The sequence below is a fragment of the Stegodyphus dumicola genome, chromosome X1 (genome assembly GCF_044657685.1).
Source record: "Stegodyphus dumicola isolate Sdum_Otavi_A_Nest chromosome X1, ASM4465768v1".
Taxonomy (NCBI): domain Eukaryota; kingdom Metazoa; phylum Arthropoda; class Arachnida; order Araneae; family Eresidae; genus Stegodyphus; species Stegodyphus dumicola.
In genome coordinates this window covers 67253863-67278566 of record NC_140780.1, presented here as the reverse complement: position 1 = coordinate 67278566, position 24704 = coordinate 67253863, and the positions used below count along the sequence as shown (strand labels likewise).

Genomic DNA, 24704 nt, shown 5'->3' with positions numbered 1-24704 from the left:
TCGGAGAAATGCTGATCGAATCCCTTGGCATTTAAGAGACAGTCGTAATGCTTTTGAAATGGTGAAGCGTGAATTCATCAGTTGATTCAGATTAAATCGGTTTGCTTCAATGAATTGAAACCTTTTCTGAAGGCAACTGCCAATGGATATTCTCTGCAAAAGCAGGTTTGGTTTTACTTCAGATTATGAAAACTGAAATACTTCTGGAAATGTTTCCGAATCAAAGACTATGCTTAAATGACCTATTTGAGAATATTATATATTTTTATACGTAAACACACAAATTTTTAATGTTATTGTATCAGGATTCTTTCTTTTTCATCCCGTTTTTTTTTCGTAGTAATGATCGAAATCGTTAATTGAGATATATATATATATATATGTATATATTTGGGATTAGTTTTTTGGAATATTATATATTTTTTTCATGGTTTTAGATACGTGCATTTAATTTACATATGCTCTCAGAATTTCAGTGATATAGTAAATTAGTTTGCAGCAATAATTAATCTTTGATATGTATGCAATTAAAATTTCATAATTTAAATTAACTTTATATGAATAGAGAATATTTGTTAAATTCAAATTTCATTCTTTGCAGCAATGGCACATGAGAATTATTTAAATTTAACTTTACTTTTTATTCTTATGAAACAATATATATATATATATATATTCGGTAACTGTAGGGGGAAAAACCATGAATTTTTCTCAGCTGTTCAAACAGTTCCCATGTATAAAATAGTATTTCATCCCCCAAAATATTAGTTAATTTTCTCCTAATGTATAATGTCTTGCCTGTTCGTACAGTGTGATTAATGTCATGGTAATTTTGGATACTTTCTATAGATCTTGCATAATAACTACACGTGTAAGTTATATACACATTCATAAATCTCTTATGATATGAAAAGTTATTGCAGACTTTCACATAACTATTAATAACTTGGTGACTTACCTTACTTCCGTAGACCATGATCAGAATTAAATAATAAACTTATAAGGTTATCATACTAAATTACACGAAAAGCAGCATAACATAAATAAATACAAAGAAATTAAATGTATTTACTGTACTAATAGATTATTATATTACATGACATTGGTTTTGCCCATGTATAATGGTAATGAAAGCCAGTTTTCCATAGAAAGTCCTCTACAGAGGCATCTGTTTTCTTAAGCAGATTGCTTTTACCACATTTCAGTGACCTTGATTTAAGTATGAAACTGGATAATATTTTCTTTCTGCATGAAATGTGTTAACCGAGTTTTAGAAATATAAGCCATCTTGCAGTTACTGTGATAATACTAATTTTTGGTACCTCCATATTATACCATCAACCATGAAAGTTGTGCAAGTTACTGCTGTGGAATTCTGAGCCAGACATTTGTATACAGCAGTTACAACAAACCATACAACAGTCTCTCTGCAGAATACATGAAATAACCCTGCTGTGAAAGTATTGGACCCACTTCGTGAAAAAACATTCTTTCATTACTACTGTTTTATTTGCGGTCAAATTTTACTAAAAGCTCATTTTAGAATGCTATGAATACAAGTTGTCCACAGGTAATTGTTCCAATTTCTTACTGTTTTGTTCGCTATTTCCATATGCAGTAGATGTTAATTCTTTCGACCAGCTGTAAAAGAACTGGAGTGCAATCGCAAATGTGATTCTACCTAGCTTACCAAGAATTATTTTGGATTACATACAAATGAAACCGCAGATGTTGCGAGTATGGTGATATTAATTTTTGTTTTGTCTTCATTAACCGGAAAAATAAATTTTCCATTAATGGTGAAAAGGTAAGAAATATATGATAATAAGTATAATATTATAGTCATTTCAAATTACTGCAAGAATGTTTCATTATTATTCAAATAATAATAACAAAAAGCTATCTATACTATAATTATAGTGAAGTATAGGTATTAAATAATACAAAATATTAAATAAATTTTAGAATCACCTATTTACTATAATTACTACAATTTAATAAAAAAAGGGTAGCTGTATTTTTTTTTTTTTTTTTTTTGTGTGTGTGTGTGTGTTTGTTTTAACGTTTTATTGCATATTTTTTAATAATGAAAAAACAGTGACATATTTCTGTTAAAAATGGAAAGTAAACTCCTTAAAAAGACTGATTTATTAATATATCAACTATATTTAATGTTAAAAATCTGTATATTAAAATTTCAGATGAAACTTTCTTTTGACTTAGGATTTATGTTTTTCTAGGTATGGAATGCTGGTCTGAGGGTTCTCTATGCTACAGGACAATGGCCAGGCAATACTCATGATGCATTTATATGGAGTGGACTGAAACAAAATCTAGATAGTATTTTGTCGCATCGTGCATATCTTTGGGAGATAGTGGATTATATTCCCATTTTATCATGGGAATATCTCTATAATGAGAAGCACAGAAAAGTTCGTGCAGCTATAGAGATCAAATCAAGATTTAGGGTACTGCACGATACTGGTGGAACACTATTCTATTCACAAAGCAAAATATGTAAAATGGTCATATCTGGTGGCCATTTTGCATAATATATGCTTAAGGTATTGTGTTGAAAATCCTGAGGATGATGAGTTGGTACCTTCAGAAAGTTTTCAGCATGTTGAAATTGCATTGCACAATGAATTATCTTTAAATTTTGAAACTCGATAATAAAAACCCAAAGTGGGCAACAATGAACCTCTGGCAAAGGTGAAACCCCCTTCATGGATAATAAAGAATATATTATGAAAAAAATTACTTTCATAATATATTCTTGGGGACCCACAAGCAATGGTTTATATTTAAACCTGTAACTAAACGCACAACCCTAAATGATTTTAATTTATAATAATAATCCTAAATAATTTTATTAGTCCTGGTTTCAAATGCATACTGACAACTTTTATCATTATTGTTCTTCCCTCTAAATTTCTTGTTTCCATCATTTATGTTTAAAAACTCTTCACTACCAGAAATAACTTAATAGGCTTGATATATATATTAGTGTTGGGTATGCCAGTCATGATTTACAATAGTAAGTCACTATAAATTAGCATTGCACTTAATTTATCTTAAACTTAGAAATAAGATTTACTGCACCGAAATTCAGTTTCTTCCAAAAAGTCAAATGTTTCCCTTTCGTCCCCTTCCGTGGGACAAGATAGAAAATTTCCATGTGACAATACACATTTAATAGCATAAGAACTTCATGCTTATTTATTATAGTATAAATTAAAACTGACATATTCTGTCAAAGATATTTAAATGTATTTCCTAAAAACAATTATTTCACTCTATACTGTTTATGTCTTCTTGGGGGTGGGCAAAACAAATATTGGACAGTTCAATTTTCCTCCACCATTCCTGTGAGCGTATTCTTCGATTAAGCAGGGTTTTGCTCCAATTCCTGATTAGCATAATATGCAAAGAATAAACAGCTTATGATTTATGCCTCCATATATATCCTCTTGTATTATTTAAAGAACATACATTTTTCTTTTAATTCTAGATTTTAAAACATTAAAGTAAGGGAAAGATTGTTTGCTGAATTTAGATTTATATCATCATTACGCATTCACTATAATAACTTACTGCATACTTACCTCAGTGGGTTTGCCATTAAAAGAAATACATTTAAGTAAAATCATGAGTGTATAATAAATTGTTTTTCAGCCAAAAAAAAGAGAAGGGGGAAAATAAATACAGTTTGATTCACTTACTTTTTAGTACGCGACTCAACATTGTTATTGTAAACTAGACATTAGCCATAATTTAATAGTTGTCATCTCTGTATTTTTAGAACTTCGAAATTAGAATGTCAATTTTATCTGCCATTGTTATGGAGCTGTAGGATATCGAATGTTATTTCTTCAATGATAAAAAGAAATGAAATTTTTAATACCACATCTCATTCATATAACTTATTAACATAATTGAAAAACAATTTAATTCATTTCGTGTTATATCTGAAAATTAAAATTTGTAATACATTGACTAAAGATTCTTACAGGTCTTATTCCCATTTTCCTCCAGGAAAAAGATAATTGCTGTGTAAAATGCATAAATATTTTCATGAGACTTATAATAGTGGTATTAGAATTATTATAATGTTTGTCATATAATGGATTTGTGAATTTCTTTTAAATAATTTTTATAATCACAAAATTTTATAAAATTAAGAAAGTAGTAAATTTTACAATTAAAATATGAATCCCACACTGCAGAAATACATACAAGAATGAAAACACTGTAATATTTGAAATGCATGATTTATTTTTTTAATAAATTAATAATTATATTTTGATTTTCTATGACAGCAGACTGATTTGCAACTGATTGCTTATATAAGTCACATATTTCACACAGTACATTAATATATTCTTCTGCGTTTTAATTATTTCCTTTTCTGCAGCTGTAATATCATCTCTCTTCCTTTTTTCTCTTCGGTCTCCTGCTTCGAATAGTTGAGCTTCTATCTGTTGGGAAAATTTTAAAATATTCATTCAAATTCAAATATTCTTAATTTTTATATTTCATAATGTAAAACACTTTTTATAATTAATTAAACAATGAAACTTCTCTAAAAAGGAACAATTCATAATATTGATTTCTTTAACTTTCAATTTTTTTCCCTTTATAATTTTTAAGACTGTTTATAGATCAAGAGGATTTAATGATTATTATTTTAAATTCTTAAAATCTTGTTGTTAATAAAAGACATACTCTGTATATAATGTTCGCAATAAAGAATTGAAATAACTCTTTTGTATGAGAAATATTAATTTACATCTGTTATAATTAATTTATACCAGCAGTTCTCAGCCGGTGGTATGCAAAGAAACAAAATATTTTTAACTATGAAATTCAAAAATCTCATAAAGAAAAGAATAGTTAATAGAAATTTTCTTTGATCGAAATTGACTTGAAGATTTGGAAAATGACACACTTGTTAACTTTTGGCTGAACCGAAGAAAAGAATTTAAAGGCATTTCAAATAAAGCTATCAAATTTGTATTGTCTTTTCGCACAACCTGTTTGTGTGAAAAATTATTTTTTCCATGTTAAATTTGAAATATAAATACTCATCAAAATAAAAAGTGGATCCTAATTTACCATTAAATGAAATAAGAGCAGACATAAAGAAATTAAACATTAAAGTATTATAACTGAAATTTTGATAATCAAGTGAATAATTAATTTAATTAAATTTAATTTTGATAATTAAGTAATCATCAGTTTTTAATCTAATAGTTCATTATGTGTACATATTTAATACAAAGAGTGTGCAAATGGAAATATATATTATATATATATATATATATGTTTTTAATATTTCTATTGAGGAATTGAAAAATAATCATTGTAAAATTAGTGGTAGTCTTAATGTTTTTCAGTTTTTGCTTAGATGGTACACTACAGTCAAAAGGTTGAAAACTGCTGATTTATACCATTAAAGTTTTCCTGTTGGGAGGAAAAGGAAAAGAAGAATGCAGAAAACATTAGATTTTATGTAATAGATACAAACTTGTCATTCCTAAATGCCATTACAGATTTCCTCGTGATAAAGGTGTGGAATTTTCTAATGTAAAAAAGAAAAAAAGCATAAAATAAGCACAATTTACTCAACAATCTTGACTGAAATATACATGCTTTCAGAGATAGCATGAAGCAAGAAAAGTTTACTCAACAATCTTGATTGAAATATACATGCTTTCAGAAATAATATACAAAGCATACTGCATAATCAAAGTTATGAGTTTATATACTATGAGATACTATACATGTTTATAATATACCACGTTCCTGTACACCTAACACCTCGTCCACAATTTTCTATACAATTCATTAAAGATAGTTCCTGAAACATAACTGACTTAAGAGAAACATGCATACTTCTAATTTATGCACAACAATTTGACAAACATTAATTTCAGGTAAAGAGCTACATGTATTATTGCTACATACATTATGTATTATATCAAAGAAAGAATGAATAAGTGTAATTTGCCTTTATCCTACAAATACTTAAAAACATTTACATTAAAAAATTAATTATACATAATGGTAGCAAATTTTTAATGAAAAACAAAACAAGAGTTGAAAACTTAATGCAGTTTTTGTCAATATTTTACTCTCTTAAAATTTATATAAATGTATAGAAACTTGAAATGCATACCGCATTTGGCTGGAAAACTTGTGGTATTGTACTGCACTCTAGGGAAAGGGAAAAAGTATACAATGAAGCAATCATAAGAATAAAAGATATTTGCATATTATTGAAACCAGCTTAATAAAAGTTACCAAATTTTCAAAAATGTGCCAAACTCTGACAACGATTATGTATCAAAATTTTTCAGGTAACATGCTCATGATAATTTTTCATTCAAGCAATGTCAGCATTTTCATATGTGTTTCTTATGTTGTATTTCAAGTTCCAATGGATTTTAGATATGAATAGTTGTTTTAGATTAATTTCAGATTTAAAATACTGCTTGTGGAGCTTACCATCAAAAGACGAAGCTGTGTTAAAAGTTCTGCAGGAATAGAACATTTTAGTACAAAAATTTCTAATGGAAACAACTATGAGATGAATTTGGTACATAGACAAGGCATGCAGTATCAAGTTTATGTAATTCTCTGATTTTTTTTTTTTTTTTTTTTTTAAGTGAAAACAGATCACTTGGCACAAGTGCTCAAAATTTAGACAAAAAATTTGTGGAAAATATATTTTTTTAAACTATCATATAATTTTTATTTAATAATTCAAATTAGTATTTTAAAATTTGTTAAATGTTTTTTCCTTTGATATGTTGATAACATTTTGCCAACTTAGATAAATATTGATAGTTTGGTTATGCTAAAAGCAAGCTGCAAAAACAACGTACTTCTCCTGATAAGTATTTTTCTCTTTTCATTTATAAAGACCACCAAACTGATCCAGGTGTTTGTGTTAATACGTTAAGTACCAAAAAATATTGAAGAATGCACAATGAAAGATGGCAACCAGTATGGTAAAAGATATAATTAATATATGCAATGAAAGAAATCTTATTAAAAGACGACTTTCATTATCAGCAGAGAAGCATGACACAGTTACAGTAAAGAAATTAAGCTTTTGTTTCTGCACTTGTAGCTTTTACTAGCCAAAAATTGTTTTTTGAAATTTTATGAAATAAATAAATCTGAACATAACTGATATCAAATGAGAATGGGTCCAAACTTTCACTTAAGAAGCAGAAAGTGTACTGTAAATGCACAATATAATGAGCAGAACACAAAGCATAATTTATAAATTAACCTTTACTCTGGATGTATATATTACATTAATATCACATTAGAATTATCAGGGTTTCATATAATTTTTTATTTATTGTATTACATTGAAATACCTTTAATTTCATTTTTATATTTTCCCAACGATGTACAATATAAATCTAAAAATTGCTCTTAACTGTTTCATCACATAATGAATGTCTAAGGGAAGGAATGCCTGCGTGGAAGACTAAGGAAAACTTAGTATTCATGTTATACATTGAAAAAATGAAGAAAACACTCATGCAGCCAGCTTTTTCACCTGGATTTAAAGAGAGACTGGGATAGCGGTGTTCAGCTGGCTTATCTGCTTGTAGATAGATGGGCTTATTAATTACTGTATAATTCAAGAACTAGTTAATTTTCATATGGTAAACATGCCTACTGTCACTGAAGAATCATGCATCTGCATTAAACAATAAAAATATAACACAAATTTGAATTTTAAATTAAACTTACTATTAGAAGAATTAAAACCAAATGCTGTAATTTGAAAATGGGAAAAAAATGTGGTTTATATTTGAAAAAGCAAGGATTTTTGTCTGAAAAGTAAAATATATTTTACACACACCTGTTGCTGTAGATTACTTTGGAGGGAATTTTCTATGGGATAAAGTAAATAAAGTTGTACACATTAAAAGAAATATATTTCTTTCGTTTTCAGGACTGGAACAATTCGTTACACCACACTACAACGCAGTAAACACTTGACCAAAAGCTCAGAGAAATCATGGGAACTGATGTTTTTTGTTTACATCGACACGCAGTCTCATTGGATATTGATGTAGTTTATCGGACAAGCTCTCCTGGCACGAGAGCAAACCAGCTCCCCATTGCAATTTTGACGTCATCAGTTACCAGAGCGGTAAAGCGTTGCACTTGAATTCGACTTTAACAGACGATAGCAGGAACGCCTCTTGCGAACTAACATTTGCAATTTATCAGAGCGTTGCACTTGAATTCGCCCCTTAGTTTTTGTAAAAAATCATAATTCCAGCCGGAGTGCACCAGAGCTCTAAACAAGAAGGATGCTGCACTTGTAATTGAATATTGTAATTGCAGCTTTTATGTAATTGAATAACAATTTCAGTAGGAATTCTATCTTGAAAATTTTATTTTTAGCAATAAATTTATATTAAAAATCGCTTATTAAATAGAAATTTATCTGTTTACATTTAATTTAATTTTAAATATTTAATTATTTTAATCTTTAATTATTAAATCTTTCAATAAATAATTAACTAATTATCTAATAGCTATCAATTAAATTGTAATTAATTATATATCATTATTGATTAAATAGCATTTAATAAACAATAATTAAGTAGATATTAATTAATTTGATAATAATTGACTATTGAATTTTAAAATTATTAATTAGTTTAATAGTCGTTTTATTTATTTACTCTTGTTCCCTATTTGCTGACGGTCTTCCATAGGGCTCCGGCACTTCTAATTTTAGAAATTAAGCTAAATAGCTATATATTATGTATAAATTATAATATAATATATAACATATAATGCTATGTATTATGTGTGCTATTATGTATGTATAAATACAATAAACGCATATATAGATCAATATATTTTTAGTATATAATGATTCAAAATAAATTTTATGGAAAAAAAACACACTTTTGACAGCAAAGAATTTCTGGACATCCCAAGTTAAATACATATGAAATCATTTGCTTACATTCAGTGAACGTTAAAATCAAAACAGCGACACAATGCTTACAACAGCCAGCAATTCCTCCTTTACATGAACAAGAAATTTAAAAAAAAAAAAATAATAAATTATTTTTCCTTTTCCAACAATGAAATGTCCGTCGATTTCATGCGATCATTACACTATAGAACTTACCCTTCAATAGGAAGTCAAAATTTGTACATTGGGTTTTTCAAGTAAAATTCCGTGCTTTACCAAATGATGCGCTTTTTAAAATTCTCTCTGCTTCAGTAATATAGCGAGAATTTACGCCTCCTTGAACAAAATCAAACATTTCGCAAAAGCTAAGCAACTCCATTTTTGGATGGACGAAGTCAGATCACAAATCAAAATACCGGTTTTTATCCGCCATACCTACATGCAAATTTAATCGCGGATAAAAAGATAAGGAAAAGTAGTAGAAAATATCATATCTAGAGCTTTAGCAACTTTCCACACAGAATGGTCGGTGTGCGAAAGACTTTCAATGAAGTTATCCCAGCAATTGTTTCTGTACTCTTGGATAAGTTTTCTGAGGTTCCGATTGGCAGCATTAAATCTTCTTTTGTCTTGGGTGGAGTGAGAACGTTGATAAATTTTTGTTAGTCTATTTTTCTCTGTAATTTTCTGTCTAATATTCTGTGGGACCGTATAATTAGTCTGTTTTGGAATAAATTTGGCGTGGTTGATGGCTTCGTTGATTTTACTGCTAAGATAGACTGTGGCATCATGAATTTCGCTTTTATTAGTCATTTGAGTGGTAGCAGATATGTTTTCTTCAAGGTGTTAAGCATAGTTTTCCCAATTAATGCGGCACTTTATAGGCGGAAGACCATGCTTTAAGCCATACAAAGTGAAGCGTACTGGTAGGTGATCTGAAGAAAGTTCATTATCCACTTGGAGAAAAGGTATTTGAGGAACATTGAAGGTAATTAAGATGTCTAATACATCAGAAGTATTTGAGATTTGATGAAGATGCGTAGGTTCATCTGGACCATAAATGTTGATATCAGGGTTGTTGATGATGTAATTATTAAGAATAATTCCGTCTGGATTATTTCGCCTGGAGTTCCAGTTAGCGTCCTTACAATTTAGGTCCCCCGCAATAATAGTTGGATAACTTGAGAATATAGTCAAGATCTTGAGTGTTGAGGCTATTGTTGAGTGGCTTATAAACAGCAATGATGAGATATTCTTTATTATCACTGTTCAAAATAGATACACTTGCTTCAAAGCTTATAAGGGGAAGAGGAAAGATGGTACTGTTCAGACATTTTTTCATGAGAATAGCTGTACCGCCACTACGATTATGAAGACGGTCAGATCTATAGATGTTGTAGTTGGGAATTTTAAATTTGTCATTTGATTTGAGGTGGGTTTCACTTCATAAAATTACATCCAGACTGTGCTGGTTGATGTAGTTTTGAATTTCAATTTTTTGATTTTTAATACCATTACTATAAACTTGGCATAATTAATATGTTGCATGGTATTTGGATTAGCCGTATGGGCGTAATTATTGGCCGATGCTATTCGCACCAACATTAAGCACGCATGCGCATTGAGTTGTAAAAGGCGGGTTTCTACCTTGGCGTAGTTTATCATTTTTTCAGCGTTGGCGACTTTCAAAAGTTTAGAATGGAAAATGGGTTCCTTTTCTTATAAAAAGAAGGAACGCATTTCCTTTTATTAAAGTACATCTAAAAAAGGGAGATTTTTATGTTCGCAATGTTTATCCTTTTCCTGAACGGTTTGAATAGTTTAAATGACTGATTTAAAGGGGTGGGGGAAATCGTGCTGAAATTTTTTATACTTCTTAGAATACATTTAGCTTTAAAGATGTGTTTTGCTCAATCATGCCTTTAATTAATTCCTCTTTGAAAAATTTCGTCCGATAAAAGATACTAAAAATTAGACACCGGATTTCTGTGTAGAAAATTTAGACATGAAATAAGTTAAAAGCGATTATATGAAATATTAAATGAATTATTCTGTATGCCTGCTTATTTTTTTTATGCAATTCCTTGGTATTTTCAGGACACAAAAAGTACTTCAAAGAACTTTGAAATATTAGTACAAACACATTAATCAATTAAATTGAAATAAATAATGGGATGTAATTTAAAAGACAGTTATAATTTAATGTAAGAGATTTAGATTTAAAAATTTGCACACACAAATCATTTATCAGATTTTGTAAGTCTTTATTTCATAAATAACTTTAATTTTGAAATATGGCATTTAAACCTATAAACCTGCGTGGATACTGAAGAAGTGCTGAATATATAAGAATATTATCATTTTCAGTAAGTTTTCTTACTGAATAATAAATTCTGACAGTCCTATACTATAAGAACAGGTCTAAGTTTGCATAAAAATTCCTCTGTTAAAAAAAAAGAATTTAAGTAATTTCTGTAGCCTTTTTGTCAATACACTAAAGATTTTAACTAATTACTTGTCCTCGTTTGCAATCATTAAATCCCTATTTTATCTAATCATTTCCTGAACATTTTCATGTATATAGATTGACTTCGTCTTTGTAACTGATAATTATTACTTGCAAATTATTCTCTTGTTGGTGAACTACTAACAAACCTTTCTATTGCTGAGTTAGGGTTAACAACCTTCGCTCTCACTACCGCCTGTCTTACGGAAATCGGCGTAAAATGCTGGTACCTGGGCTGATTGTGCGTATGCGCGAACGTAGGTGGTGTAAATAGGCTTTTAGCTATTCGCACCGTCGGTGCGATTAGCCACTGCGGTAAAATGCTGGTACCTGGGCTGCTTGTGCGCATGCGCGAAAGTAGGTGGTGTGAATAGCCTGTTAGCTATTCGCACTGTCGGTGCGATTAGCCACTGCGGTAATTATTCATGCTCGATCTGGATGAATATCTTTAGTGCGAGCCATTGCAATCTTGAGCCTGGAGTCGGGGTTAGAAGCCTGCTTGTATTGCTGGTAAATTTGGTAAATTTCAGTAATGAACCCGGTGAATTCTTCAAAGGATTGGTTTTCTATGTCTCTGTTTACTGATTTTCGTTTATTTTTGGAGGATTGGGCTTCTTTATCGTTATTATAGATTTCTTATTTATAGATTTCTTGAGGAATTTCCTGTCGTTAACCGTGTTTGGGTTGCTCTTGGTAATCGCTCCATATGATTGGTTGTACGGGGCAGTGCCCAAATTACGTGATTTGGGGGATTCCGAGGATGGACGGCAAGAGTGACGGTCGCTCGTGTGACGAGCTCCCGCCAACTCAGCTTAATTCGGGGAATTTTAATGTCGATAATGATGTTATTGATGCGAATATGTGTGATATTAGGGATCAGGCTCCCCCTGTGCAATCTGCGTCACCAGATGACGAACGAATGCAACTCATCATTCAATTTTATGACCTCAAGCAACGGTTCGAGGCAATCCAGCGCCAGAAGAACTTTATGAAAAGAACGCCTTCGCCCCTGGACTTAGCTGGATTGAGCAACTGGACCAAGCGGGTAAGACCCTTTTTCATAAAATCAACGACATTGCCATTATCTTAGATGTCCCAATTTTCCACCTTCCCTCGACCAGAGAAGAATTTCTTAATATTTTGGAGAGCGAGCGCTTAGCCAAGATGGCTGCCGCTCAATCCGCAGAAGATCCTCGCAAGCAAGAGGCATCTATTCCCACGCACGAGGTGCGGGGAAAAGCGGTCCAGTCGACGTGATCGCGGAAGCGAAAGACGCACACAATCGACTCTGACGTGTTTATCACCCCCGCGGCTCGAAAGCAAGGGAAGGCGCCTATTGTGGATCTCACAATAGATGATTTGGCACAAAACGCTAAAGAAACAAATGCTACTATTCCAAATTCTAAATTGCTAACCAGTTCAAAAAATGCTACTCCTAAAAAGGAGAAGAGTACTAACAAGTACGAAAAAATTAAAAATTCCTTAATCAGCGATCAAACCAATGACGCAGAAATAGCTACTGCAAGTACTACTGAGGGAGTTAATTCCGAGCAGGCACGGAACGTATCCCCCCACCGCAGTCTGAGATTCCGGCAATACATCTCAAAAGCAGCAAGAACTGGAAGACACAAGTGTCTTTCATGAGAGAAATTGCCCCTAATTTACGGAGCATCCTGACTGGACCCTATCTAAAAATTTTTGTTCAAACATAGCTGGAGTTCAGGGGGGTCACCCACTGGATGAAGCAAGCCGGCATCCAGTTCAAAACTTTTGATCTCAAGCAGGACCGGCCAGTCAAAATTGTCATCAGAGGTCTCCCTGTTGAAACAGATGTCGGGGACATCAAAGAGGAGGTTGAGGCGATGGGATTTAAAGTGCATCGCATCGTTCGGCTTACTCAGCCTGGCTCCAGACACCCAATGCCACTTGTGTATTTACAAGTCATCCCTCACGCCTTCCTCGATCATCTGTTTGCTGTCACTGACATGTGGGGCACAGAGATCAGCATTGAGCATTACCGCGGGCGCAAGGGCCCTACTCAGTGCTTTCGGTGCCAGGGCTTTTTCCATTCTTCGGAACTCTGCACACTTCCAATCCGTTGTGTCAGATGCTCTGGACCCCATTGGGTACGTGAGTGTACCAAAGGCTTAGATGTACCTGCCACTTGCTGCAACTGCGGTGGAGATCATCCTGCTTCTTATAAATCTTGTCCCCGCTACCCAGGTAACAAACGGGCTCGTGGTAAAAATTCCGCGCCTAAGGTTAGGGAAGCTGCTCAGACAGCCCCCGCAGGGTTCTTCTAAGCCCCCAGCAACTGCTGAGACAAGACGTCCCATGCCTGCTCCCCCAAGCAACGTCAGTTCACTATCTTATGCACAGATGGTGAAGAACACCACCGAGCACGGATTCAAATCCACGAATCCCAGACTGCCGGCTGCAGAAGCCCCTGCAGCCCCAGCAGTGTCAGCCACAGCAGAGTGTAGCAATGATTCCGACGATGTCTTCTCATCTACACTTAAATGCTTAATTGAAATCTCCCGCGACCCAGCGGTAGACAAGCATATTCTGCTCCTTGCCTTCAAAAAAGCAATGCCTAAACTCAGGCAAGCAGATGCTTTAATGAGGGCATTTTATATCTATGAAAGCTATGTTGAGCTTTCAACCTAATTAGGCTTTTTTAGACCCATGTCTTCTGTTTTTCAGTGATGAACCTCTAATAACGGCTTAAAATTCAATTTTATGAATAACAGTTCAAACACCACTAGAGAACTGACCATTTGCACGTGGAATGCCAATGTATTAACATCGAAAATTCACGAAGTTCGTGATTTTGTAGTAGAGCACGATATTGACGTGTTTTTAGTCCAAGAGACTCACCTTACCACAGGGAGTACTCCCAAAATTGGGAATTATGACATTTATTGTACTGACAGGGTGTCACAGGGCAGAAATCCCTGTGGTGGCACTTGTATCTATGTGAAGCGTTCGTTAAAGCACCACATGATACCGTCCCCTGATTTAAATTTTTTGGAAGCGACAATCATCAAAATTTTCCTTCAAAATTTCTCCCCGCTGACAATAGTCTCAGCTTATCTACCTCCACTGTCTAGAGCACGTGGAAGGCCAGCTTTTCCTGTCAGTGATTTTGATAAACTTTTGAATATTTCAAATCACCTAATAATTGCTGGTGATCTAAATTCACGCCATACCGCATGGTTTTGTTCTAATAGGGACAGGTATGGTATTAGTCTAAATTCATGGTGCCAGAGTAACCATGTACAGATCATAGCTCCTACCCTCCAGACTTTTTACCCTGTTAGAGGGTCCCCTGCATTTCTTGATCTGGCTGCCTTTTGTAATATATTTTTTCGGTATGAGATAAAAGTGATTCAGGAATTGGACTCTGATCACTACCCCGTTTGGATAACCCTAGATATTCAAAATCGATACTCAAAATTAGAGGAGCAAGTCTCAACAAATTGGGACGACTTTAGATTTATTTTGGAAAAAACTTCACTCCCTCCCATCAAAATTTCCAGCAATTCGGACTTTGACAGGCATATCAAAAGTCTGGAGTCTTTACTGAAAGAAGCGAGAGCTGCGGCTTCAAAACCACGCAAACACCCAGGTGCTAGGCTCCCACCTGAGACTAAATTCAAAATTAAGCAGCGAAATTACTTGCGAAGAATTTGGCAAAGGTCACGAGATCCCAATATCCATGCCCAATTTCGCAAGATACAGAACGAGATAAGGACCGAAACCTGCTTATTAAAACAAGCGGAGTGGAAAACATACATTGAGTCCCTAACGACTGAAGACAAATAGATTTGGCGCGCAGCCGCCCGATTACGCAAACATAAAACATACATTCCGCCCCTTGAAACGGCCGATGGCGCACAGATGGCCTACACTGACTCAGAAAAGGCGAATATCATAGCTGACAGCCTTGCAACTCAATTCACACCAAACCACGACTCCTACTGTAACCGTCCGGTTACACAGGGGCGCATACAAGCACGGGTTAAAATTTTTTAACACAACCTATCACAACTGAACTCAGGCCAACGGACCCTACTGAAGTCATGGTTTTCATAGATAAATTGAAACCTGACAAGGCACCTGGCATAGATTCTATTTCGAATCGCGTGATCAAAAATTTCCCCCCTATGTTTATCGTATGGATCACGGTACTGATAAATTTAATGCTCAGTTGAAGCTATTTCCCCGACTGCTGGAAAATTGCAGCAGTCGTCAACATTCCAAAACCGGGAGAAAATTTTAACTTGCCCTTCAATTACAGACCCATAAGTCTGTTATCTTCTCTCTCTAAGATCTATGAATTTGTCTTACTTAATCGCCTGAATGAATTCTGTCGGGATCAAAATTTACAAATGCCGGAACAATTCGGCTTCCGACCTAAACACTCCACGGTACACCAGTTACTCCGTGTAGTGGAATTCATTCATGAAGGCTTTCGTAAGCGAGAGAAAACTGGAATTGTCTATCTGGACGTTGCCATAGCCTTTGACAGGACTCGGCATGACGGGATTATTTACAAGTTCATGTGGCTTGGTTTTTCGGTCCATCTTATTAAAATTATTAACTCATACTTTACCGGACGCAGTTTCCGCGTGCGAGTTAACCACGAATTCTCCTCTCCCCGCCCAATCTATGCTGGGGTGGCTCAAGGTAGCCTCCTCGCCCCTGCAATCTTTAACCTTTATGTAAATGATATTCCTAAGGCCCCAAATATCGATCTTACGCTATACGCAGACGATACAGCCATCATTTCACAACACTCCAACACCCTCCAGGTAATCTCACAATTGCAGAGTTACCTTTCGACCTTATAACTCTGGCTCGGTCTGTATAAAATCAAAATCAATGTCGCAAAATGTGCTGCCACTATGTTCATCCGAAGAAACATCCCAAGTTTACCTAATTTAATGCTCTTCGGTAAACCCATTCCTTGGGTCTCTTCTTACAAATATCTAGGTGTTTTACTAGACTCAAAATTAACTTGGCAGCCTCACATCCGCAAAATCATAGCGGATGCGACAGCTGTCAAAACCGCCCTACGTCCCCTTCTAGCTAGTAATAGCGACCTGTCAACTGATAACAAAATCTTGTTCTACAAATCAATGATTAGGCCGGTTCTTACGTATGCGTGTCCCGTATGGGGCCCATGTGCACTGACTAACAGAAAACATGTCCAAATTTTTCAATCTAAAATGCTTCGGCAAATTCTAAAAGCTCCGTGGTTTGTAAGAAACGAAGAGATTCATAACGACCTCAAAATTATGCCCATTATTCGCTATATAGAGCGACTTTCGGAAAAATTTTCAAAAATATTCAACGTGTTGCAAATCCTGTGCTTCATATGCTACCCGTATACGATCCTGCTGTTGCTTCTTCCCGGAAAAGACCCAGAGCGGTTCTTAACAGGGAATATTCAGCTCTGCCATTTAAACGGGCTAGATATAAGCACACTGATAGCCACGTGAATAACTACCTCTCGTTCCTTAACCCCCCCCGCCTCTAAAGTTCTTTAATGCACACGGCATTAACTCGAGGAACCCCCTTTAAGTTTCTTTAATAAGAAACATCACAGTCAAATAGGACTGATTTAAAATTCTTTAACCTATCAAATGAAATAAAACTGTAAAAGATTTTTAAATTATAGCTTCTCTCTTCCTTTAAAAAGGAACTTTCTTAGGCGCTTAACAGCGTCCTTTTTGGCCTTTAAAAACCGCATTGAATAGCGGTCAAAAATGAAACTTCTCCCTCCCAGCTGATCACTGGCAGAACTACTTTTTCGACCTGTAAACAGGTTCCCCCCTCCCTCCCACCTCGAAGAACGCGCATCGGAATTCCCCTGCGTATTCTTCATCTGACGTATGCTAAAACTGATTATCAAGGTTCAAGGAAACTTCACCTTTTATTTTTCTACTCAAATTTTTATGGCTGCCCCTATCTAAATTATTCTGGCCCTTTTTCGGCGCAAAATTAAGACCTTCTGAGTTTTTTGCCTTTTTTTGACTCAGTGTGAAAGCACTTACTCCAAGTCATTCGGCTTATCAAAATTTTTACCCCATTTGACAATCCCCTCTTTCGGATGATTTAATTTCCTTTGAAGATGTGGAGGTAAAGGCGTAATTGCCTATGAACTCCGTAAATTGCACTTCCTTGATCCTTGATCCTTACGTGATTGGCTGAGAGTAGACTGAGTGTGTTGATTTTGCATATTTGGGGAGTTTTTTGGTGTTTCTTCATTAATTTTTTCAATATCTATATTTCCTGGTCTTTTGGGACCTTCCTTTTGGCTCGTATACACGTTACACATGGGGAAACCACGAAAACGCCCATGCAGCCAGCCCGTTCACGGGATTCGAACCTCGGACCGAACTACCAGTGTTCAGCGACTTTACCGCTCGGCCGCTGGTGGGTAGATATTAATAGGACTGAATGCTGTATGTGTTTGTTTTGGTATCAAAAAAGAAATATGTATATATTATAACTTAAATGTTACATTTTATTTAGCATATTCAGTTTAACCATTCTATGAATGAAAAAAAATTAGAGTTATCAGTTTAGTTGTGGAAAAATATTATTCATACACAGATAAATACACTCATAAATACATTATGCAGTTTATCTTAACGTCATTTGACTGTCATCGTGCTTTCTGTGAACACATGGATAAAGGGTGGATGTTTATTTAATATGATGACCTGTGTACAATATCCCCACAGACATAATGATTACATTCGTAGATACTAGCAAAATATAATTCTGCAGGTAAATTTATATAATTAAAAGCGAAAGTCAAATTTGGTAATAAATTTTAAACACTACATTCCACAAAATCTTAGTAAATATGGATCTTAATTTTATAAAGGAAATTTTGTATGAAATATATCATGGTGCACTGTATAGTAATGGAATGCAAATTTTAAAACTATAATAAATAAAATATTTGCTTAAGTTATATTATTCATTCATAATACAAATCATAACAAATTATAAGTACAGATAGAAAATGAAATTTTATATTTTACAAGAATTTTAGCATATTTGTTTTTTAAACGTTTCTATATTCTTAAATCATACATTTCCTAAATTTTGATTGCATTTAAATGCATGCTCTGTATTACTCTGTTTTCAAATAATATGAAAGAAAAAAGCCTTAATAATTAGAAAATTAATATTGCTGAAGGAACTGCTTTACTATCTTTGCAAAATTACTGTAACTAAATTATCCAGAACTGATAGCCTTAAGTATAATAATACAACTTAATTTGCTCGCCAAATGAATTGTGGACTTCTATGTTGCTTTCTGTACTCTCCGGTGTTGTTAGTCCTTCTTATTACTTATATGTATCCCGTGTATTAATGATATTGTATTTCTGGCATGTACCATATTAACAGTACAATAGGCTCAAATTCTAAGTAATTGACAAGGCTCATCAGCTGAACACTGGTGGTTTGACTTGAATTCCTGGAGAACAGACTGGTTGCATGGCCATTTTTCCATGTGTAACACGAGTTATTTAATGCAGTGAGCTACATACACACAATTTAAAACTATTTAAGCATATTTATATGCATCTGTCACAATTCACAACAATATTCAAAACCGTTGGCATTTAAATACACCTAATAAAATGCATAGAAGTTTCTATATATATTAATGAATAAATTAATTTAAGTAACCCGAAAATTCAAAATAAGCTGTATCAAATCAAAACACACTGTAAGTTTCTATACCGATGAAATAATACATTCTGCTGATTATTTTTTATTTTGCCTGCATTATTGTGCATAATGCAATCGCGCAGTGCGTACCAACCATTATGCTACATAAATTTAATTATATTTGAGAGGAAAAGAAACAAGAAACGAATGAGTTTCCACAGTCGTGCACAAGCTTACATTCAGCTTAAATCAATGCAAAAATCTATGTTGATCTGAGGAGAGAAAACGTCAATGACGTCACAGCCAATAGGCAGCGAGAACGCATTTTCGTTTGTTTACCCCAAGTGAGTTAACCTGTTCTTTCTACGGACCTTGGGTGCGATTAGCCACTGCGGTAAAATGCTGGTACCTGGGCTGCTTGTGCGCATGCGCGAAAGTAGGTGGTGTGAATAGCCTGTTAGCTATTAGCACCTTCGGTGCAATTAGCCACTGCGGTAATTATTAATGCTCGTTCTGGATGAATATCTTTAGTGCGCGCCATTGGAATCATGAGCCTGGAGTCGGGGTTAGCAGCCTGCTTGTATTGCTGGTAAATTTGGTAAATTTCAGTAATGAACTCGGTGAATTCTTCAGAGGATTGTTTTTCTATGTCTCTGTTTACTAATTTTCGTTTATTTTTGGAGGATTGGTCTTCTTTATCGTTATTATAGATTTCTTATTCATAGATTTTTTGAGGAATTTCCTGTCGTTAACCGTGTTTGGATTGCTCTTGGTAATCACCCCATATGATTGGTTGTACGGGGCAGTGCCCAAATTACGTGATTGGCTGAGAGTAGAGTGAGTCTGTTGATTTTGCATATTTGGGGAATGTTTTGGTGTATCTTCATTAATTTTTTCAATATCTATATTTCCTCCTCTTTTGGGGCATTCCTTACTACAAGATGCATGTCCTCCTCCACAGAGGACATATTTCGCAGGAAATTCTTTACCTGTTTGATGGCACTGGAAGGATTTGAGATTCTCGACGCATCTAACGTTTTGTGACGTGACATAGCTTAACACGTGACATAGCTAAAGCCTTTGACAGGGTTCAGCACGACGGACTTATTTACAAGCCCATGCGACTTGGGTTTCCGGCTCACATCATTAAAATTATTAGCTCGTACTTAGCCGGACGAAGCTTCCGCGTACGAGTTAACCACGAACTCTCCACTCCCCGCCCGATCCATGCTGGATGTCCTCAGGGCAGTCTTGTCTCACCTCTGCTCTTCAATATCTATATCAACGCCGTGCCTAAGGCACCTAGTATCGATTTAGCTTTATATGCAGACGATACGGCCATCCTAACTCAACATAACAACATCACCACGGTAATCTCTACATTACAGAGTTACCTTTCAGCCTTAGAACTCTGGCTCGGACTGTATAAAATCAAAATTAATGTCGCTAAATTTGCTGCCACTTTATTCATCCGAAGAAACATCCCTCGTTTAGATAATCTAATTTTCTTCGGTGAACCTATACCCTGAGTTACTACTTACAAATACCTTGGTGTTTTACTAGATTCAAAACTAACTTGGCAACTTCACATTCTAAAAATTATTGCGAATGCGGAAGCTGTCAAAGACAACCTGCGCCCCTTTTTCGCTAAAAATAGCGACCTGTCACTTGATAACAAGATCTTGCTTTATAAATCTATCATAAGGCCTATTCTCACTTACGCGAGTCCCATCTGGGGCTCAGCTGCTCTGACTAACCGTAAACACGTCCAAATTTTTCAATCAAAATTTTTACGGCAGATATTAAACGCTCCATGGTTCATAAGGAACGGTGATATTCATAACGACCTCAAAATTATGCCCATTAATCGCTTCCTTCGAAAGTCGCTGTATACAGCGACTTTCGGAAAGATATTTCAAAAACATCCATCTTGTTGGAAATCCAGTATTACATACCCTGCCGTTATATGCGGTTGCCTCTTCTAAAAAGCGACCCAGAGCAATCTTACAAGCTGATTATGCTCAACTACCTTTTAAACGGCGTCGGTATTGGAATACAGACGCCCAAGTGGATGCTTTCCTCTCTTTCCTAAACCCCAACCGCCCCCGCGTTAACAATGCGTAAGGGCATTGACCGGGGGAACCCTGTTCTTTAACTCTTTAAGAAGAGTCTTCTAACGTTTCTTTAACAAGGGACAACTTATCTCCGCAGCCGCACGCGACTGCAGTTAATTTCTCAATAGCTTCTTAAAAGCTTCTTTTCCACCCGCTAAACGGGTTGCTTTCGACCCCCTAAGGGGACCTTTTAACGTCGCACTAAATAGCGACCAATAATTTTCTTCTCCTGCTTCAGTGTATCACACTGAACTGCTACCAGAACCCTCCCAACGGGTTTCGCCCCCAGCCCTTTTTGCCCAACTCTTCGGATTGTCCTAAGGATTTTATTTTGCTGTTGATATCAAGAATCAAGGAAATGTATTCCACCTTTTTATTCTTTTCAAAACTTTTTGAATGTTGACTCCTCTCTCAAAATTTATTCCTGGCCCTTTTTAAACACAAAATTTAATTTAAAGACTTTCTAAGAGTTTTCCTTTTTTCTCATGCGAAAGGCATTATCTGAAAAGCTTTTATTTTTATAATTGGGCTTCAAAATTTTCCCTTATTAGATGAACCCCTCTTTTGATGTAATTATTATATCTCTGATGATGCGGAGTTAAAGGCCTAGCCTAGCGCACTCCGTAAATTAACTTCCTTGATCCTTGATTACGTGATTGGCTGAGAGTAGAGTGAGTCTGGTGATTTTGCATATTTGGGGAATTGTTTGGTGTTTCTTCATTAATTTTTTCAATATCTATATTTCCTGATCTTTTGGGGCATTCCTTACTGCAAGATGCATGTCCTCCTCCACAGAGGACACATTTCGCATGAAATTCTTTACTTGTTTGAGGGCACTGGAAGGATTTGAGATTCTCGGCGCATCTGACGTTTTGTCAACGAACGTTTCTTCTTAACACGTGTTCCTCAATTTCCTGTACAGGCGGTCACAAAAGTATTCGATTACCGGTACCCTATCAGAAAATGACAAGATGGCGTTTTTTCTCTCTATCTCTCTCGTATTATTCCATCCTAGGTTTTCTTCTTTCCCCATCTTGGAAAAGACTGAAAAATGTTCACTATCTCTCTTTGAATTGGGACGCCATTTTGAGAAAAGCGGACGACATCACCTTACGGGCGGCTAAAACCCGCCGGGAACTGAAGACATTCAACCAATCAGAATAAGCTACCGCCGGAGACTGTTTTTGGCGACCAATTTTTATGCCAGCAATTGAAGGGTTTGTTTTGGATTTATTTTCCGCTCATATTCCTCTTTTCGTATCTTTTGATTACGTCTTTTTCGCATCAATTTATAATAGTTTTCTAACTTTTATTGCTATAAAAGACAATGTAGTGAATACGGAAAATTCGGTGGATTATCACGTGAAATGTGTAATAAAATTTCTAACCTGTTCCCGCAAAAAAAGGTGTACGGTGTTGTATCGCAAAAGTTTTATGCTAAATCGTACATTTCACATTATTTTGTGGCACTGAAAATTACAGAAAGAATTTATTTTTTGATCATCAAGAAAAAAATGCACATGAAAAAGGCTTATTAATTTGGCCTGTGCAGAAGATGTGTTGCTTTTTTCTTTCTTTATATATAAGTATTTATTAGGTACTCAAATTTAGCCAACAAAGCCACATGCAGAACATATATATATATATATATATGTATATATATATATATATATTAGAAGATTCCTAAATAATAATAAATAATTTGACTGAACTTTTTCTAAAATGCATTACGTTTTTGTGTGATATTTGATTATTAAGAAATGTAGTATGTTGAATAAATTGATAGTAAAAATCTCAAATGTACTGTATTTTTGAAAAGGTTAATATGAAATTTTATTAAATTGTTTTGTTTATGTTTTCAAATGTTTGTTTCAGTTTTCTTATATTTCACGCTTTAGGTCTCCAGATTTTCAAAGTGGCAAAACGTACATTACATTATGGTAAAAATGTATATTCCTTATATTTGTGTAATATTTTCACAAAATTAATTTTGATTTAAAATGAATTTAAAATACTCTTGAATTCAAAGACTTTAGTTAAGTTCTCTCCCCCCCCCACAAGTTTAAGATTTTAGTTATGTCTGTAAGAGTGACTAAATCATAGAACCAATTATGGTCTATAATTTCTTCATAAGTTTCATTTGTAGATTTTTAAAATTCTTCTATGAAACTTTTGTAACAGAAGCTGGGATGGAACCCAGGCAGCCAGACAGAATGTCCCTTATCTGAGTGAAAATTTCTATCATTTCACTGAAAGTGACATTAATATATTTCAGAATAAACCCTCGTAACACTAATAAATGTATGTAGATTTTTTTTTTAATGTTTATATAATGCGTGTTTGGTTCTTACAACATTTTGAGCTATTTTATTACTAATTCTGTATGTGAGCTAAGACAGTTTAATATAGAACATCTGCTTCAAGACTAAATGTAAAGTATTTGAATTGTGTTTTACCTTTCGTGTGTTTTGAGAGGTAGCTCACATAGCTGACACACTCACATAGCTGACACATTCTCACATAGCTGACAAAATTTCATTCCTATGTTTAGGTTTTATAGTACAATAAGTTGAGCATCTCTACATTAGTATATGACTTTGATTCCTTCGAAAGAAAAAAAGAGTATCTTAGTTTTGTTGAATTTTTGGTCAAAATTTTAGTATATAGGTAATTGCAATAGCTCATTCACGAAATTTTATTTAAATTTTTTGCAACATTTCAAAATGGTATATCATTCAATGGCATTTGATGTGTTTTGGCTTGCTGTATTAAAGCTGGGCTCGAACCCGGACAGCTAGACAATATGTTCTTTCCCTGAGTGAAATATTGCTATAATTGCATTAAAGTGACGTGGTAATATTACAGGATAATTTCTTGTACATTGGACTAAGCTGTCCTCTCTCATGGATGAGTGTACCTAAGTAAAGAACTTAAAATTAGAAACGGTTCTTGCGTTAAAATTCTGAATGAAATATTTATTTTATGGTTTATGACTTTTCTTTCCAAGATGTTTTTCGAAATCTGTTTTTAGAATGGTGTATTTGAGCCCTTTCTTAAAAAAAAAAAAAAAAAAAAAAAAAAAAAAAGCTATAAAAGTATATATGTATAGCTCTTTTAATGTCAATATATTGCGAGTTTGATTCTTACTCTTTTTTGATCTGTTATGTCACTAATTCTGTGTGTGAATTAAGATAGTTTTATATATAACACCTGCTTCAAAGCTAACAGTAAAGTTTATTTTGTTTATTTGTCATTTAAAGTTACCTACTTATTGACTTTCGGTGCCATTTTTGTACCAGCGCTAAAATTATTTATTTTTCTCTAAGATCATTATCCCTTTTATTCTGTGTATCTGTAATAACTGTATAATTTTTTTTTCTTTCATTGTTCATGTTGTACCCATACTTTAAAAACCTCTTTCGCTTAC

At 34.2% G+C, this 24704-nt stretch overlaps 1 long non-coding RNA gene across 1 annotated transcript; it reads right to left on the bottom strand.

Annotated features, from left to right (window-relative positions):
- Positions 1-4252: 4252 nt before the first annotated feature.
- Positions 4253-8198, bottom strand: LOC146993166 (uncharacterized). The gene is made up of 2 exons (XR_015038375.1): positions 7886-8198; positions 4253-6216 (listed from the first exon to the last, which is right to left on the bottom strand). It is a non-coding gene; the product is annotated as an uncharacterized LOC146993166 (long non-coding RNA).
- Between the last annotated feature and the right edge of the window lie 16506 nt (positions 8199-24704).